At 47.5% G+C, this 17000-nt stretch overlaps 1 pseudogene; it reads right to left on the bottom strand.

Annotated features, from left to right (window-relative positions):
• Nucleotides 1–1679: 1679 nt before the first annotated feature.
• Nucleotides 1680–5767, bottom strand: LOC134910850 (egl nine homolog 1-like; annotated as a pseudogene).
• Between the last annotated feature and the right edge of the window lie 11233 nt (nucleotides 5768–17000).

Below are 17000 nucleotides of genomic sequence, written 5' to 3'. Positions count from 1 at the left end.
GCCCTTTCTTGCAGACCCCCCTTGTTAGTGTTTCATGAGAACCGGGTGGTTCTACGGACTAAACCTTTCCTCCCAAAGGTTGTTTCAGCATTCCATTTAAATCAGGACATTGTACTTCCTGCCTTTACTCCGACATCTTCTTCTGGGGAGGACTCTCATTTGGCTCTTCTGGATGTGGTTCGAGCCTTGCGTATCTATTTGTCTCGCACAGAGTCATTCCGTCGCACGGATAACTTACTGGTTTTAATTGATGTTCCAAAACGAGGTTGGCCGGCCTCCAAAAATACTGTGGCCAGTTGGATAACTTCGGCCATAAGACAGGCTTACCTGTCTTCTCATGTTTCGGTTCCTGACTCAATTAGGGCTCATTCGACTAGAGCTGTTGGAGCCTCTTGGGCTGTTCGCGGTGGTGCATCTGTTGAGCAACTGTGCAGAGCAGCGACCTGGTCGTCAGTTCATACTTTCACAAAGTTTTATCGTTTTCATACTTTTGGTTTGGAGACTGCCTCTGTTGGGCGTCGTATATTGAAGACGGCTATGCCGTCACCGTCTCCCTCCTCTCATTAGCTTGCTTTGGGAAATCCCACAAGTAACGGCGCAGCGTCCCCCAGATGGAGGACAGAGAAATTGGGATTTTTGTTTACTTACCGTAAAATCTCTTTCTCTGAGTCCATCTGGGGGACGCTGCGATCCCTCCTATAGTTTGTCTGGTTTAATTGGTTAATTTTTTTATTCTGGTCTATCTCCTTTGGCTTGGCTAAACGTTAACTGAATATGGCTGAGCAGGAAGGAGATGGGAGGGGTTAGAGGGGGGAGGAGTCAGCTTTAGATTCTGTGCCAAACTCCACTACCACACACCTCTAACCCACAAGTAACGGCGCAGCGTCCCCCAGATGGACTCAGAGAAAGAGATTTTACGGTAAGTAAACAAAAATCCCAATTTTAAAAATATTACAGTGTAGGAGATCACTAACAGGTTGAAGTCGATGCACAGTTGTCTTTTTTTCAACCTCACAAACTGTTACCAGGTGATGAAGAGGAACGCGTCACATTATACCACATATTGGGGCAGATGTAATAAGCCTGGAGAAGTGATAACGCAGTGATAAGTGCAAGGTGATAACGCACCAGCCAATCAGCTTGATTATGTAAATCTACAGTTAGGAGCTGATTGGCTGGTGCGTTATCACCTTGCACTTATCACTGCTTTATCACTTCTCCAGGCTTAATACATCTGCCCCAATTATCCTTTATATGGCGCCACAAGGGTTCCACAGCGCCCAATTACAGAGTACATATACACATACTCAAAACAGGAAAACAGTGACTTACTGTTGAAGACAATATAGGACAAGTACAGGGTAACTAAGCATAACTACACCAGTAAATGACAGAGATAAATTCCAAGGTGGCCAAAAAACTTCGGGATTTGGGCAGTTGAGGATTATTAAAGTAAGAAAAGGATAAGCACATGAGGGAAGAGGGCCCTACTCGTGAGAGCTTACATTCTAAGGGGACATAATGTGTGTCCTGACGGTGCAGCGTCTTCACTTACCTGGCAGCGGCTCTAGCGGCGCAGCAGTGTCTTCTGGGTCCGTGTGCTGATTCCTCATATGAGAGTGGATTTCTCTAGGTATAGTTCAAGGTATGAAGTGTGTTGTTGTTTTTTTTTTTTGTAATTATCTGCCTGTACAAAGAGAACCAAATCAAATGATGTACCATGGAAGACACCATTACAATGTTTAATGCTATTTCTCTTATGTCCTAGAGGATGCTGGGGTCCACATTAGTACCATGGGGTATAGACTGGTCCACCAGGAGCCATTAGCACTTTAAGAGTTTGAGAGTGTGGGCTGGCTCCTCCCTCTATGCCCCTCCTACCAGACTCCGTTTAGAAAATGTGTCCGGAGGAGCCGGTCACAGCTAGGTGAGCTCTACAGAGCTTCTTTAGTAAAAGTTTATTTTAGAGTTTATTATTTTACAGGGAGGCTGCTGGCAACAGCCTCCCTGCATCGAGGGACTAAGGGGGGAGTAGTGTCCGTCCTGCGGGGTCTGAGCCACTATCTCCGCTGACAGGACACTGAGCTCCTGAGGGGACAGATCGTTCCCCGCCACAGGGGATCGCTCACCCCAGCAGCATGCCGCCACCCTCTTACAGAGCCAGAAGATTGGTGGCGAGTGAGTCACCGACCCCCCTAGCAAGTGGGGGGCCGGTGTGAAGATGGCGGCAACAGGGTATGGAGTGCAGTACTAACTGCGCTCCGGGGCTCAGCAGTACATAGTGCGGTGCTGTGAGGGGCGCCCTGATCCAGTACCTACACCCTACACTGGTTACACAGCCTGTCAGGGTCCCGGGATCTCTGCCAGCATAATTCCTCAGGCCAGTATATCCTATGAAGAGCGGGAAGACAGCGCCATATTGGGGGCGGAGCTTCTCAGAGCGGACCCAGCAGTGTTTAGCGCCATTTTCCTGCCTGCACAACGCTGTCAGTGAAGAGCAAGTCCCTCCAGAACAACTCCAGCTATCTCTCATGGTACCAGGGGGTTGTAGACCGAGGGGGGGGGGGGGGGGGGGGGGGGGGCTGTATACAGGCTGTGTGACCTATTAAGGTGCACAGTCAGCGCTGGTTGGGGGTCTCCCTTTACCTAAAAAGCACTGTGTGTGGGTTGGCTCCAATCTCTGTGTCTCTCTTGCCATTCTGGGGGTGAAACTCCATCTGCCCTCCCCTATGTATGTATGTATGTATGTATGTATGTGTGTGTGTGTCTGTGGTTTCCATTAAGCTATGTCCAGGGACTCTGTGTCATATGCTGCAGAGGATATGTCCTCTCAGGATGATTTCATTCCATGTAATCAGGATTGCACTGTTTTAGCACAGATACCAGCAAGGGAGCCTGAGTGGTTATCCTCTATCAAATATATGATTTATCAGATTTCTACTAAGGTTGCACAGAATGAGTCTGCATCTCAGGCTTTACAGAGCTCCATGGCAGTCTGGCCCAGTTCTGTTACCTCAGGGCCCCCCGCTGTATATTCCCAAAAACGTGCTCTTGCACAGGTTATGCAAGATGATACGGATACCGGTTCTGACACTTGAGGACGGTGATGGGGATGTGTTGAGGGGGGCAGCATCTCTTGCAAAAGGGGTGCAGTTGATGAGAGAGGCCATTAGGGATGTGTTGAATATTACTGATACAACACCTGTGCAGGTTGAGGAGACTTACTTTACTGAAAATAAGAAATCCTCGCTAACCACCTCTACATCAAAAGTATTAAATGCTATTTTTGAAAACGCATGGGAAAACCCTGAGAAAAAATTCCAGATCCCTAAAAGGGTCCTGGTGGCGTTTCCTTTCCCTGTGGAGGATAGAAAAAAATGGGAAAACTCGCCCATTGTTGTCGCGTCTGTATGCAGACTCTCAAAAAAGGTGGTTTTACCTGTTCTAGGATCTACCGCCTTGAAAGAGCCGGCTGATCGTAAAATTGATAATACGCTCAAATCCATGTACACGGCTTCAGGGGCTATACTGCGTCCCACTATTGCCAGTGCTTGGATTGCCAAAGCTGTAGTAAAGTGGTCAGGCACATTACTCGAAGATTTGGATACTATGGATAAATCTGATGTTGAATTGTTTTTGCGTAACATTCAGGATTCGGCAGGATTTCTGGTAGAATCCATGAAAGACCTGGGTTCCATGGCTGCAAGAATTTCTTCCATGTCTGTCTCAGCTCGTTAAGGACTGTGGCTGCGACAGTGGTCTGCCGACGCTGAATCCAGGAGAAGTGTGGAGACCCTACCCTACACAGGTCAGGCTCTCTTTGGGGAAGCGTTAGATGCGTGGATCTCCATGGCTACGGTGGGTAAGTCACCTTTTCTTCCCTCAGCTGCACCTGCTACGAAGAAACCCTTTTCTTCAACTGCATCACAGCCCTTTCGGGCTGCCAAGCCACGAAAGGCCAGACCGTCCAACACCTTCTTTAGGGGAGACCGGCCCAAATCCAAGAAACCGGCTGCGACCGGTTCCCAGTAACAAAAACCTGTTTCAGGTACGCCGAAGTCCTCTGCATGACGGTGGACTGCACACCCCAGAGGTGGGGCCGGTGGGAGCGACACTCAGGCTTTTCTGTCATGTCTGGGTGTTGCCCGGCCTGGACCCCTGGGTGCAAGATATCGTGTCCCAGGGGTACAGACTGGAATTTCAAGATCTCCCTCCTCACTGATTCTTCAAATCAGGCTTGCCAGCTTGTCCAGAAGTTGGTGGAGGCACCGGTCATTGTACCAGTCCCTCCTCATCTGCAAAACAAAGGTTACTATTCGAACCTTTTGGTGGTACTGAAACCGGATGGTTTGGTCAGACCCATTCTGGACCTAAAATCGCTAAACCCCTTTCTGAAGGAGTTCAAGTTCAAAATGGAATCTCTGAGGGCGGTGATATCAAGTCCGGAAGAGGGGGAGTTCCTGGTATCCCTGGATATCAAGGATGCGTACCTCTACATTCCGATTTGGCCGCCGCATCAGTCTTATCTCCGATTTGCACTGTTGGACTGTCACTATCAGTTCCAGACTGCCATTTGGCGCCTCCACAGCACCGAGGGTTTTCACCAAGGTGATGGCGGAAATGATGGTTCTCCTCCGCAGACAGGGGGTGAACATAATTCCATATTTGGACGATCTGCTGATAAAGGCACCGTCCAAGGAGAAGCTGTTACAGTCCATACTTCTCATAACCCACCTGCTCAGGGAACACGGTTGGATCCTGAATCTTCCAATATCAATTTTGGAACCAGCCAGTCGGTTGTCCTTTCTGGGAATGATCCTCGACACGGGAGTGCAGAGGGTGTTTCTTTCATAGGAAAAAGCATTGGTGATACAAACAATGGTCCGGGATGTCCTGAAGCCAGCCAGGGTGTCGGATCATCAGTGCATTCGCCTTCTGGGGAAGATGGTGGCCTCTTACGAGGCTCTACAGTATGGGAGGTTTCATGCTCGGTCCTTTCAAATGGATCTCCTGGACAAGTGGTCATACATATGCACCAGCAGATACGTCTGTCGCCAAAGGCCAGTATTTCACTCTTCTGGTGGTCCTGGGAGGAGTCGCTCTTCTGGCTGACCAGCTGGCCGTCTGTGAAGCGCTCCGTGCTGTGCAGGGCCCGCACCTCGCCGGCGATCTTCTACCCCACCTCCGGGCCCAGGAAGTCGTCCAGCACACAGATGCCATGCTTGTTCATGCAGGGTATGATGTACTCCTGAGCCAGCTTCTGCAGCAGCGGCTTGGTGTGCCCGTTGGGCCTCCCCGCCACCCCCCTCCTGGCGGCGCTGCTGCCCCCTGCCTCGCCCGACATCTGGATATAGTCTTTCTCCTTTATTGCCCTCAGGGTCGCTCCGCCGACCACCACCTCCCGCTGTTTGGTGTCGGGGCCTGCGGGCACCGTTGCCGCGTCTGACCTGCTCGAGGCAGCTCCTGCGGTCACAGCAGTCTCGGCGCCCGGCGGTTTGGAGAGTCCCCGTGTGAGTCTGTGTGTGCGGGAGCAGGCTGCGAGCTGTCACCGGTGCTGCTGCGGGCGGCGGGGCTGTTCCCGGCCACGGGTCCCTTGCACACCAACTTGTGCTTCTTCCAGTCCTGCCGCTGGTGCTCTTTACTGCAGTAGAAGGAGCTCCGGCAGCGGCCGCAGCGCAGCAGGTTCTCCATCTTGCTGCACAGCTCGCAGTACTGCTGGTCACTCTGGCTGCTGCCCTCCCCGGCCGGGGCCACCTCCTCCGGCCATGACGACCGCTCCTTCTCCCCCGCTGCTGGAGCCACAGGCCGCTGCGCGGGTAAGGAGAGAATAGCGCCCCGCTGCTGGCCGCTGTGCGGATACTGGGAGCAGCAATCCGGCTGCGTCACCCCAGCAGCGGCCGCACACGTGTGCTGCTGCATGTCACTCCGCCAGGCTCGGAGCGTAGCTCATGTCAAGGTATGGGCGCTGCACACAGGAGTAGACCGGGTTCCGCCTTAATGCTCTGCTGCTGGCTGTACGGGCTGGGGGCTTTCTGTGCTGGGGTCACTGCCCGGGGCCATTACCCGTAATGGGAGCCCCCTGCTGCTAGATCTGCCCCAGTACTACCAGCGAAGACCTTTTGATGACATCAAAGTCATGTGACCAGCTCCCGATCTTTGTACCATGTGATCGCCCCATTATGAAACGCTGTGAAAGAAGCAGACGAATTGAAGAGAGACGTGCCACCTCACCTGTAGTAGTAGTAGTAGTAGTAGTAGTAGTAGTAGTAGCAGCAGCAGCATGACGAGGCTGAAGTTAGCTTCTTATTCGGACAGCTTCTTATTCACTTCTTATTCAAGCTCTAGCTTATTCACTTCTTATTCGAACTCATGTGCATTGTTTTTGATATCTGTAAAGCGCCTTGAGTCCTGTTGGAGAAAGATGCTATATAAATAAAATTATTATTATTAACTACCTCACCTTCTTGAGGGCCGTAGGTTCGGGATTTAGGACTGGGTTCTTCTAACTACGGATGCAAGTCTCCGAGGCTGGGACGCAGTCACTCAAGTGGAGACCTTCCAAGGAAGGTAGTCTGGAAGCCGGCCTACCGATAAACATTCTAGAACTATGAGCCATCCACAACGGTCTTCTACAAGCGGCCCATCTTCTGAGAAATCGGGCCATTCAAGTGCAGTCGGACAATGTAACGACAGTGGCTTACATCAACCGACAGGGCGGAACGAAGAGCAGAGCTGCAATGTCAGAGGTAACAAGAATCATCCTCTGGGCAGAAAAACACGCGTTGGCGCTGTCAGCAATTATTATTATTATTATCCTTTATTTATATGGCGCCACAAGGGTTTCGCAGCGCCCAATTACAGATTACATATGCACATAATCAAAACAGGAAAACAGTGACTTACAGTTGAAGACAATATAGGACAAGTACAGGGTAACTAAGCATAACTACACCAGTAAATGACAGAGATAAGTTCCAGGTAGCCAAAAAACTGTGTGATTTGGGCAGTTGAGGATTATTAAAGTAAGAAAAGGATAAGCACATGAGGGAAGAGGGCCCTACTCGTGAGAGCTTACATTTTAAGGGGAGGGGTAGACAGACAGGGGTGACACAGATGGGGTACATAGAGAGCGTGGAACAGAGGGTTAGGATGAGATTTGGCTGGCTTTGGTAAAGAAATGGGTCTTAAGCGCCCGTTTGAAGTTTTGTAGAGAGGTGGAGAGTCTGAGGGGGAGAGGTAAAGAATTCCAGAGGAAGGGAGCAGCACGTGAAAAATCTTGGAGATAGGAGTGGGAGGAAGTAATCAGAAGACAGGAGAGTCGGCGTGCATTAGCAGAGCGAAGAGGACGGGTGGGAGAGTAAAGGGAGATAAGGTCAGAGATGTAAATGGGAGAGGAGTGGGTGAGTGCTTTGTAAGTGAGTGTGAGAAGTTTGAATTGGATTCTGAAAGGGAAGGGAAGCCAGTGAAGGAGAGGGGAGGTGGACGTAGTGTGTTTGGTGAGGAAGATAAGCCGGGCAGCAGCATTGAGGATAGATTGGAGTGGAGAGAGGTAATTGTCAGGGAGGAGAATACAGTACAATCTTCATTCCGGGAGTAGACAACTGGGAAGCGGACTTCCTCAGCAGAAACGATCTCCATCCAGGAGAGTGGGGACTCCATCCGGAGGTGTTCACGGAGGTGACAAATCTTTGGGGTATACCTCAAATAGACATGATGGCCTCTCATCTCAACAAGAGGCTTCGGCGGTATTGTTCCAGGTCGAGGGACCCGCAAGCTGTGACAGTGGACGCCCTAGTGACTCCGTGGGTGTTCCAGTCGGTGTACGTGTTTCCTCCACTTCCACTCATTCCAAGAGTGCTAAAGCTCATAAGGAGAACAATGGTTCAAGCGATCCCCATTGCTCCAGGCTGGCCAAGAAGGTCTTGGTACGCGGATCTTCTGGATCTACTGCCAGAAGAGCCGAGGCCTCTTCCTCTTCGGGAGGACATGCTGCAGCAGGGGCCTTTCGCCTATCTAGACTTACCACGGCTGCGTTTGACGGCATGGAGGTTGAACCACAGATACTAGCTCGGAAGGGCATTCCGAACAAGGTTACTCCTACCCTGATACAGGCTAGGAAAGGAGTCACGTCTGAACATTACCATTGCATCTGGAAAAAATATGTATCTTGGTGTGAGTCAAAGAAGTTTCCTACAGTGGAGTTTCAACTGGGACGTTTTCTCCTCTTCCTGCAAGCAAGGGTGGATATGGGCCTGAGGCTGGGATCCATAAAAGTCCAAATTTCGGCCCTATCCATTTTCTTCCAGAAACAGTTGGCTGCCCTCCCTGAGGTTCAGACTTTTTTGAAGGGAGTTCTGCACATCCAACCTCCCTTTGTACCGCCTACGGCGCCCTGGGATCTTAACGTGGTGTTGCAGTTCCTCCAGTCTGACTGGTTTGAGCCTCTACAGGAGGTTAAGGTCAAGTTTTCACGCGGAAGGCTGTCACTTTGTTGGCCTTAGCTTCTGCTAGACGTGTGTCGGATTGGGGGCTTTGTCCTGTAGAAGCCCATTCTTGATCTTCCATGAAGATAGGGCTGAGTTTCGGACACGTCAGCAGTTTCTTCCGAAGGTTGTGTCGGCATTTCATATCAACCAACCTATTGTAGTGCCAGTTGCTACTGACTCCTCGATTTCATCAAAGTCCTTGGATGTTGTAAGGGCTCTGAAGATCTGTGTGAAGAGGACTGCTCGTCACAGAAAATCGGACACTCTGTTTGTCCTGTATGATCCCAAGAAACTTGGGTGTCCTGCTTCTAAGCAGACAATCTCTCATTGGATCAGGTTCAATATCCAGCATGCGTATTCTACGGCAGGATTTCCGTGTCCTACTTCTGTTAAGGCCCACTCTAAGGTGGGTTCTTCCTTGGCAGCTGCCCAGGGTGTCTCGGCTTTACAGCTTTGCTGAGTGGCTACTTGGTCTGGGTCGAACACGTTTGCAAAGTTCTACAAGTTCGATACTTTGACCAAACTTCAGGTCCTCAGAGGCCAATCAGTTCTGCAGGAGCCTCCGCGCTCTCCCTTCCATTCTGGGAGCTTTGGTACATCCCCATGGTACTAATGTGGACCCCAGCATCCTCTAGGACGTAAGAGAAAATAGGATTTTGGTTACCTACCGGTAAATACTTTTCTCATAGTCCGTAGAGGATGCTGGGCGCCCGCCCAGCGCTTCGTTTTCCTGCTATAGTTATTTGGTTCAGTACAACTTCGTTTTAGTTGAGTACTGCATTGTTACTTGGTAAGTAATGTTTCAGCTAGTTAGCTTGATGTGCCTTGTATATGTGAGCTGGTGTGAATCTCGCCACTATCTGTGTAAAATCCTTCTCTCGAAGATGTCCGTCTCCTCGGGCACAGTTTGTAGACTTTGTCTGGTAGGAGGGGCATAGAGGGAGGAGCCAGCCCACACTCTCAAACTCTTAAAGTGCTAATGGCTCCTGGTGGACCAGTCTATACCCCATGGTACTAATGTAGACCCCAGCATCCTCTACGGACTACGAGAAAAGGATTTACCGGTAGGTAACCAAAATCCTATTTTTTTTTTTCTCTAGTAAAATTGTGAGAATGATTGATCTATTGAGATTCCTTTCTTCTCTTTCCCGACCTTGCTCACAATTTATAGTGTAAAAGTTGACAATATTTAAAAAAACAGTGCAATCGTTAATGTAACCGGACGCAACTCTGCGTCAATTTAGCATACGGCACCTCCGGTGCTATGAATACACAAACTCAAACCTGTGGGCGTATTGACGCAACTCTGATGAGAAGTGCGGCACTTTACCTTAAATAAACACGTTACAAGTGTACTGCGCTCCAACCTGCAAACATTTAATAAAGAGAAAACGGGAAAACAGCTACAAAATACAGTAAAATCTGATCAAACAATAAACACAAATATACAGAGAAATGCAAGTACAGTATAATACACCAATAAGGACTTACAGGTAACAGACCAAATACATACGCAAGCGCCCCTGGATCCAGAAAACCGCAGTGATTTGAGATAGGAGATCTAATGCTTACTGTGACTTGTCCTATATTTATACAGGATTTCCATCCCCCACCGTGCAGTGGGGGATGCACTGCTACGATTGGTCAGTAAAGTACTCAGTTTCAAATCTTGATAGTCCATTGGTCCCCTTCAAAGGTATTGTCTTCAGGAATGTGACTGTTACTTTTCTCAGAGTTTCACCAGACAACTAGTTTCTGTATACCTAATTACTTCTTCATTATTATGTTTACATATGTGATACTTGCTAATATCTTGCGAATGCCACATGCTACGGTCTTTTCGCTACTACCGGATATTAGCTAATGAACTGACGATCATTTTGATACCAGACATGGGGAGATAATATGTCCCTGTGTGTCTATAAGCGTTATTGCGCAATTGTCACTGTTACAAATGTGATACAATATATATATAAACGGTGTGTTGGGTAGATGGTGCCTATGTGTATATTATCTGTAAGTAAGAAATATTTGCTATGTATTATATTTATTAACAAATGCGTCTTCTACCGTAATGTGCATAGTAACTCGCCATTACGGTCATTCAGCCCTACCGTATTACCTATATAGCATGCGTATTTGACGCGTCCATTAGTAAATGCCATAGTGTATTCTAAATATCGAAATATGCAATTTGACTTTGACAATAGAGATTACTTCTGCATATTTACACTGGCTGCATCAAGATATGCTTAAGGTGTCCAGTATCTTGGTGCAACAACTGTATATACGTAGTGTATGTCCAATGAAGGACAGACATTTAAGGCTGTAATTTTATGTAGTGTCAGGCAATTCTGTATTTATAAATTAATAAGCTATTACAGTGGCTATAATAGAATCAGAATTCAAAGTGTCTTCAACTGTAAGACACTTTTCCTGTTTTGATTATTTGTTTATGTATTCTGTAATTGGATGCTGCGGATCCCTTGTGACGCCATATAAATAAAGGCTAATAATAATAATTCATAAATATGAGTTGGTAGCCGTGGTGACAAATGTTCAAGCATCATTAGACTGTTACATGCAGTGTTGGTATTACGCCACTTGCTTCTGTTCAGTTGGCAGCTACAGTACAGTATATCTGTAGTTATGTTTTTGCTCACTAGATGGAACCAGAGTCTGTAAAACTTGTGGTGCAGTATATAATGCTGTGGTTCTAACAAAGGATCTTCAAAGGACAAACTATAAAACAATGTATTACAAAATAAAATTAGCCTTTTGCACCTGCTGACCTTAAGCACTGTCTACCTTTTACCTGTTGGCCTTCTGGTCCTGTCGACCTTTTGCATGTTGGACCTACTGACTGTTTATCTTTCTACTGTAGATCTATTATTATTATTATATTTTATTTATATGGCGTCACAAGGGTTCCGCAGCGCCCAATTACAGAGTACATATGCACATACTCAAAACAGGAAAACAGTGACTTACAGTTGAAGACAATATAGGACAAGTACTGGGTAACTAATTAGTAAACATAACTACATCAGTAGACGACACTGAGATAAGTATCTAGGTGGCTGAAAACTGTAGGATTTGGGCAGGTGAGCATTATTAAAGGAAGAAAAGGATAAGCACATGAGGGAAGAGAGCCCTGCTCATTCAACTGGATACCGCTGCAGTTGCCTTTGCAATAGAGTTGTTGCATGCAGTGGATCTGAGATAACACGCTAATGACACTGCCGCAGATAATTGTACAGAGACACCCACTGATTGCTTCTCTGATCTGCCACTTGCGTATTAAGGCACACTACCAGTCTCACCATCGAACCTCAGCGCTACCCTACAGTTGCTCAGAACGTTCGTCGCATGTCAGCCGCCGGAGCCTCATGATGATGCAGTCACAGGCTCAGACACACCCCTGATATGGTCGCTGCACACCTGTGTTTTGTAGACACCTCCTGATACCTCCCACAGCGCTTATTTGTCACTCACTTTGCAAATCCCATTCTCACTGCGTCATGCCGCCACTAATCAATCGCAGCGAAGGCGTAGTACAAGGAAATTGCCTACCTGCGCATACACTGACACTCAGGGCCGGATCTAGGGGGGGGGGGGGGGGCAAGGGGGGTGACCGCCCCCCCCTAACACAGTCATAGCCATGCCCACTTTTGAGCAGTAGAGAACTCTCCGGGGAGAGCCTGAGGCAGAACGATGTGCTGCAGCTTATACCACAGCAGCACAGAGGAGCCAGGAGAGCAAGGGTTACAGAACATTTGCCTCTCACTTGCTGGTGTGTGGGATCTAGGGCTAATAAATACAATTACCCCATAGCACAGTCACATGTACATAGATCAATCACAAAGCTCTATCTCAGTCTCACTCAAAAAGTTCAGTCAGAATTAAGAGAGGAGGCGTTAGGATCGTACTGTAGAGGGAGGAGTCAAGATTAAACAGTAAACCGCATCCCCCCAAAGAAAAGTCTAGATCCGTCCCTGCTGACACTGCATCCAACTCTGTATCAGGCACATTGGCACCACCTGAGTGATGAGTGTGAGTGTGCTAGGGTGACTGAGTTGATCAGATTCTAGACTTTTTAAAGAATGTACTAGATAAATCATGTTTAGATGCTGATAAGTTGCTATGGCAACTTCCCTACCTATGTTCTTTAGAAGGCTTACTAAATCTCCCCCTTAATTATTACCATGAGCCAAGTACACAGCCCTATGCTTACCTACATTACATGAATCTGCTATTTCACAGTCCAGTTTAACATTTGCCTAGAACTACACATGGGCGCTGTGATCAGGTCAAAATTCGGAAAACCTGCGCATGCGTATGCACCGTAATGCGCAGACGCATCGTACGGGTACAAAGCGTATTGGTGCTGGATTTAACAAAGAATCCATTTGCACAGCCGATTGCAAGAAGATTGACAGGAAGAAGGCGTTTGTGGGTGTCAACTGACCGTTTTCAGGGAGTGGATGGAAAAAGCAGGCGTGTCCAAGCGTTTACAGGGCGGGTGTCTGACGTCAATTCCGGGACTGGATAGGCTGAAGTGATCACAGCAGCTGAGTAAGTTCAGACCTACTCAGAAACTGCACAAAACTTTTTTGTACTGCTCGGCTGCACAAGCGTTCGCACACTTGCAAATCGAAAATACACTCCCCTATAGACGGCAACTATCTGATCGCAGCGCTGCAAAAAATAGCTAGCGAGCAATCAACTCGGAATGACCCCCATTGTCCAGTTCCTATCTGATCCAACCTCAGACCTACCCGTTAGTTAGACATCGGTAGAGTGTGCGCGATCACACAACCTCTGGTTTCATCCAATCCTGGTTGTCTGATCTTGTCAAAAGATTCCTAAATAAGCTGAAAAATCAAGAGACCAGATCGCCAATCACCTGACCAGTTTAGACGTGTGTCTGCTCCGGAGACTGATCGTCCAAATCTGGGCACACAATATACAATTATTGGGCCAATCAGACGATACACTTACAAATGCCCCAATATGAATAGTGTGCATGCCTCAGCTGATAATGGGGCTAATTCAGTAAGGATAGCAAATTCTGCTAATCAGCAGAATTTGCTATCCTTTGGATAGAATGCTGGGGGCCGCCTATCGCTGGGCAAGGCCGCCCAGCATGCTGACCGGCGCCTCCCTTCTTGATGAATCAGAAATTGCAATCACCTCGCAATTTCTGCTTCATCGTAATAAATCTTGATGCCTCCTGCCGGCGCAGCTTAGCTGTGGCTGCAGGAGACCCGGCGCCATCTTACCCATCGCGGCGGCTGCATGACATCATGCAGCCACCGCGATCACACCCCTTTTTGCACCGCACCGCCCACCGATTGCGTCGCTCCGCCCCCCCCCCCCCCCAGCACTCCGCCTCCCTGGAAATAGAGCGTTACCGCCCCCCCACATCGGAACCGCCTCTGCCTGATTGACAAGCAGAGGCAAATGCATTTTCTGTTCTGCGGACCCCCCACAGAAAATGCGGGCGCATGCGCAGGATGGGCACTGCGCATGCCGCATATCTTTTCAGCAAAAATTCCGGTTGGATCGCACACTGCGATCCAACCTGAATTAGCCCCAATGCCTGCAATCGTTCCGGCAAATGGTCAGATCGGGAGGTTGCATTTTACGAGCTGATCAGATAATTGCTTCAAGGATTAGAGCATTTTTTGACCATTTGCTCCCAAACTCTGAAAACCAGACAAAAATATCAGTCTGATTTAATCAATTTATCTGAGCGACCATTTATGTTAATTTTCCAGTGTTCGTGAGCAAATGATCGATTGGGGGTACACACCTGAACAATGGGGAATCGGGCAAATGGTCAGACCAAATTTTCTTCGACCTTGACCATGCCTGATTGCCCGTACACACCGGGCCGACGTACTGAAGGACTGAATGATCATTGTTTTATCCTTCATTACAAAGAGCTGGGTCGCATGCAATAACTTCCAGTTGACCATGAAGCACAGTCAACCGGAAGATGTCGCATACGACCGGCAGGAGTGCGCAATTGTGCGTACATATTGACGATGTAATTTGTTGTTCCAATATGGCAAATCGGTCCAATATCGTTCTCGTGTATAACCACCCTTACTCCCATACATTTTCATTCCGATCAGTCAGATTGGACAGATAATTGTATAGTGTGTACCTAGCTTTGGGGGTAATTCAAAGTTGATCGTGGATGTGCTAAATTTAGCACATCTATGATAATTTTCTCTGACATGTGGGGGGATGCCCAGCATGGGGCTAGTCCGCCCCGCATGTCAGGCCCTAACCACCCTCCCTCCACACAAGTACAAAAGCACAGTGTTGCATCCCTGGTCGCAGCGGCAGCGCGTGACATCATGCAGCCGCTGCGGCCTGGCCCCCGCACGGTTCGGGCCCGCCTAGCGAACGCCTCTACCTGTCAATCAGACAGAGGCGATCGCTGGGCTGAGATGCCGATAGCATCTCTGGCATGCACATGCGCACTGCGGCACATGTGCAGTTCAGATCTGATCGCCCACTGTGCGAAAACGCACAGTAGCGATCAGGTCTGAATTTGCCCCTTTAGTCTTTCTGTAGCAATTTAGAATCCCAGTCTATGTTAATAACCCTACATAGTTTAGTGTCGTTAGCATACATATTCAGTTTAGATTCTAGGCCAGAGGTTATTCAACATGCAGCTCTCCAGCTTCTGTGCATGCCCTAATAGCAAAACCGTGGCAGGGCATGCTGGGATGTGTAGTTCCACAGCAGTTGGAAGGCTGTATGTCTAATACCCCTGTTCTAGACCACTGACAGGCAACCAGATGAGCTTCAGTGGCCGACTAGGTGTCCCCCTGACCTTCAAAGGAGACACACTATTCTCTTATCTCAGTAATAAATGAAACAATACATTTAATCAAAGAAAGAGACACCGTATAACATATCAGCAGCCATTATAAACAACTGTTTCAAGCGGTAAAGTCCCGTACACACAGGGAGAGATGTGTGCTGAGCAATCTAGCACAGACCGCTCAGCACACGTCTCCCAGCGGTGATATGAGCGACCTGCTAGATTGAGCCTGCATCCAGGCCAATCTAGCACCAGCGACAGCGACACACGGGACCGCGCTGTAGGGGATGCACACGGAGAGATCCGTGCTTAACTTCAAAGCAATCTAGTCTAATCTTGCCTATTGCCCATCACTGTTTTACACCATCAAGGTCATTAATAAAAGCTCATTAATAAAAATCATTAACAAAAATACACCAGCAATAGCCCATTTGTAATAGCTCCAGGTCTTCTGTCACCAGTAGTGCCGTGAAACAACCTGAACGTAATATCTGGCTAAATGCTAGGGCTGTCTGGAAGCTGGCTCCTCTATATGAATAAATGAGAAGAGATGTTTGGCCTAGTTTCGGAGCTCTGCTGATGTCGCCATGGATACATGGCTTTGTTTATCCTAGGGGGGTGTCAACAAGTAGCAATGAGGGCCAATCCCATTACAGCCTTGTGACCCAACCTCACAAATATACAGTATAATTGTAGTGATGTAATGTTATTTTTAGAAGCTGGTCTCACTTGCCGTTATAAGCATCACCACTTGGTGGCGATAGTGATCCATTCTTTCTAATCAAAACAATTTTTTTTCTTTTTTTTGGGCTGGCTGGAGAAATTCATTTTTAGTTTTTCAGACTTGTTTTTAATGTACACTTTTCACTTTTTAATTCTACGCCCAACAACAAGCAGTTCTAAATTGCTCTATGTCATGGTACTAAAGCAAAACAAATATATTTCCACTTGTGCATTTGGTAAGCAGTTAATTATGATAGATAGATAAATAAATAAATAAATAAATACATATCTGAATGTTTTCAGGAACAGACAGAGGCTGAAGTCTTATTATGAAATCTTATGTAAGTCATTATAGCAATTATTTTGCATTAGAATTGCTGTACAATCTTTTGTTTAATAAACCTAAAATCATACAAAGATACCACACATACAGTAAAATGGTTCTAAAGATGAATGAGAGAATTCAGTTAGCCTTGGCGATTTGCCTCAGGCTAGTTGATCCGCAGGGCCTATTCAATTCGCTCCAAAGGCAGCCCACAGGCTGCACTTAAAGGGGGATTTCTTTTTGGGTCTGAGCAGACCGGAAAAGAAACGCGATCGCGTTAACTCATAGGTCTGGGAACTTATCGTAGATTTTATGTGTTAATGCCAAAACAGGTTAATTTAATGGGTGAGAAAAAGGGGTTCTAATTGAATAGCCCCAGGTGTTAAAGCTCAATTAGCCCCATTAAATTAACAAGGCTAATTGAATCCCCCCAATAGATGCATAGCTATCAATACACAACTGATGTTAATAATTTATGAATTTTATTGTTTTTCTAAACAAATGACAAATTAAATCTGATCTGTTAACTGGGCATAAGCACTATGGATGGGTAGTGAGGATAAGTGGCAAACTATTTATCCTTGTGTTTAAACACATAGATATGATGTGGCGGCTCTGTGACAGT

This window comes from Pseudophryne corroboree, chromosome 4, assembly GCF_028390025.1.
Source record: "Pseudophryne corroboree isolate aPseCor3 chromosome 4, aPseCor3.hap2, whole genome shotgun sequence".
Classification (NCBI taxonomy): Eukaryota; Metazoa; Chordata; class Amphibia; order Anura; family Myobatrachidae; genus Pseudophryne; species Pseudophryne corroboree.
The sequence above is the reverse complement of the archived record's forward strand: the minus strand, read 5'-3'. Positions and strand labels throughout refer to the sequence as shown.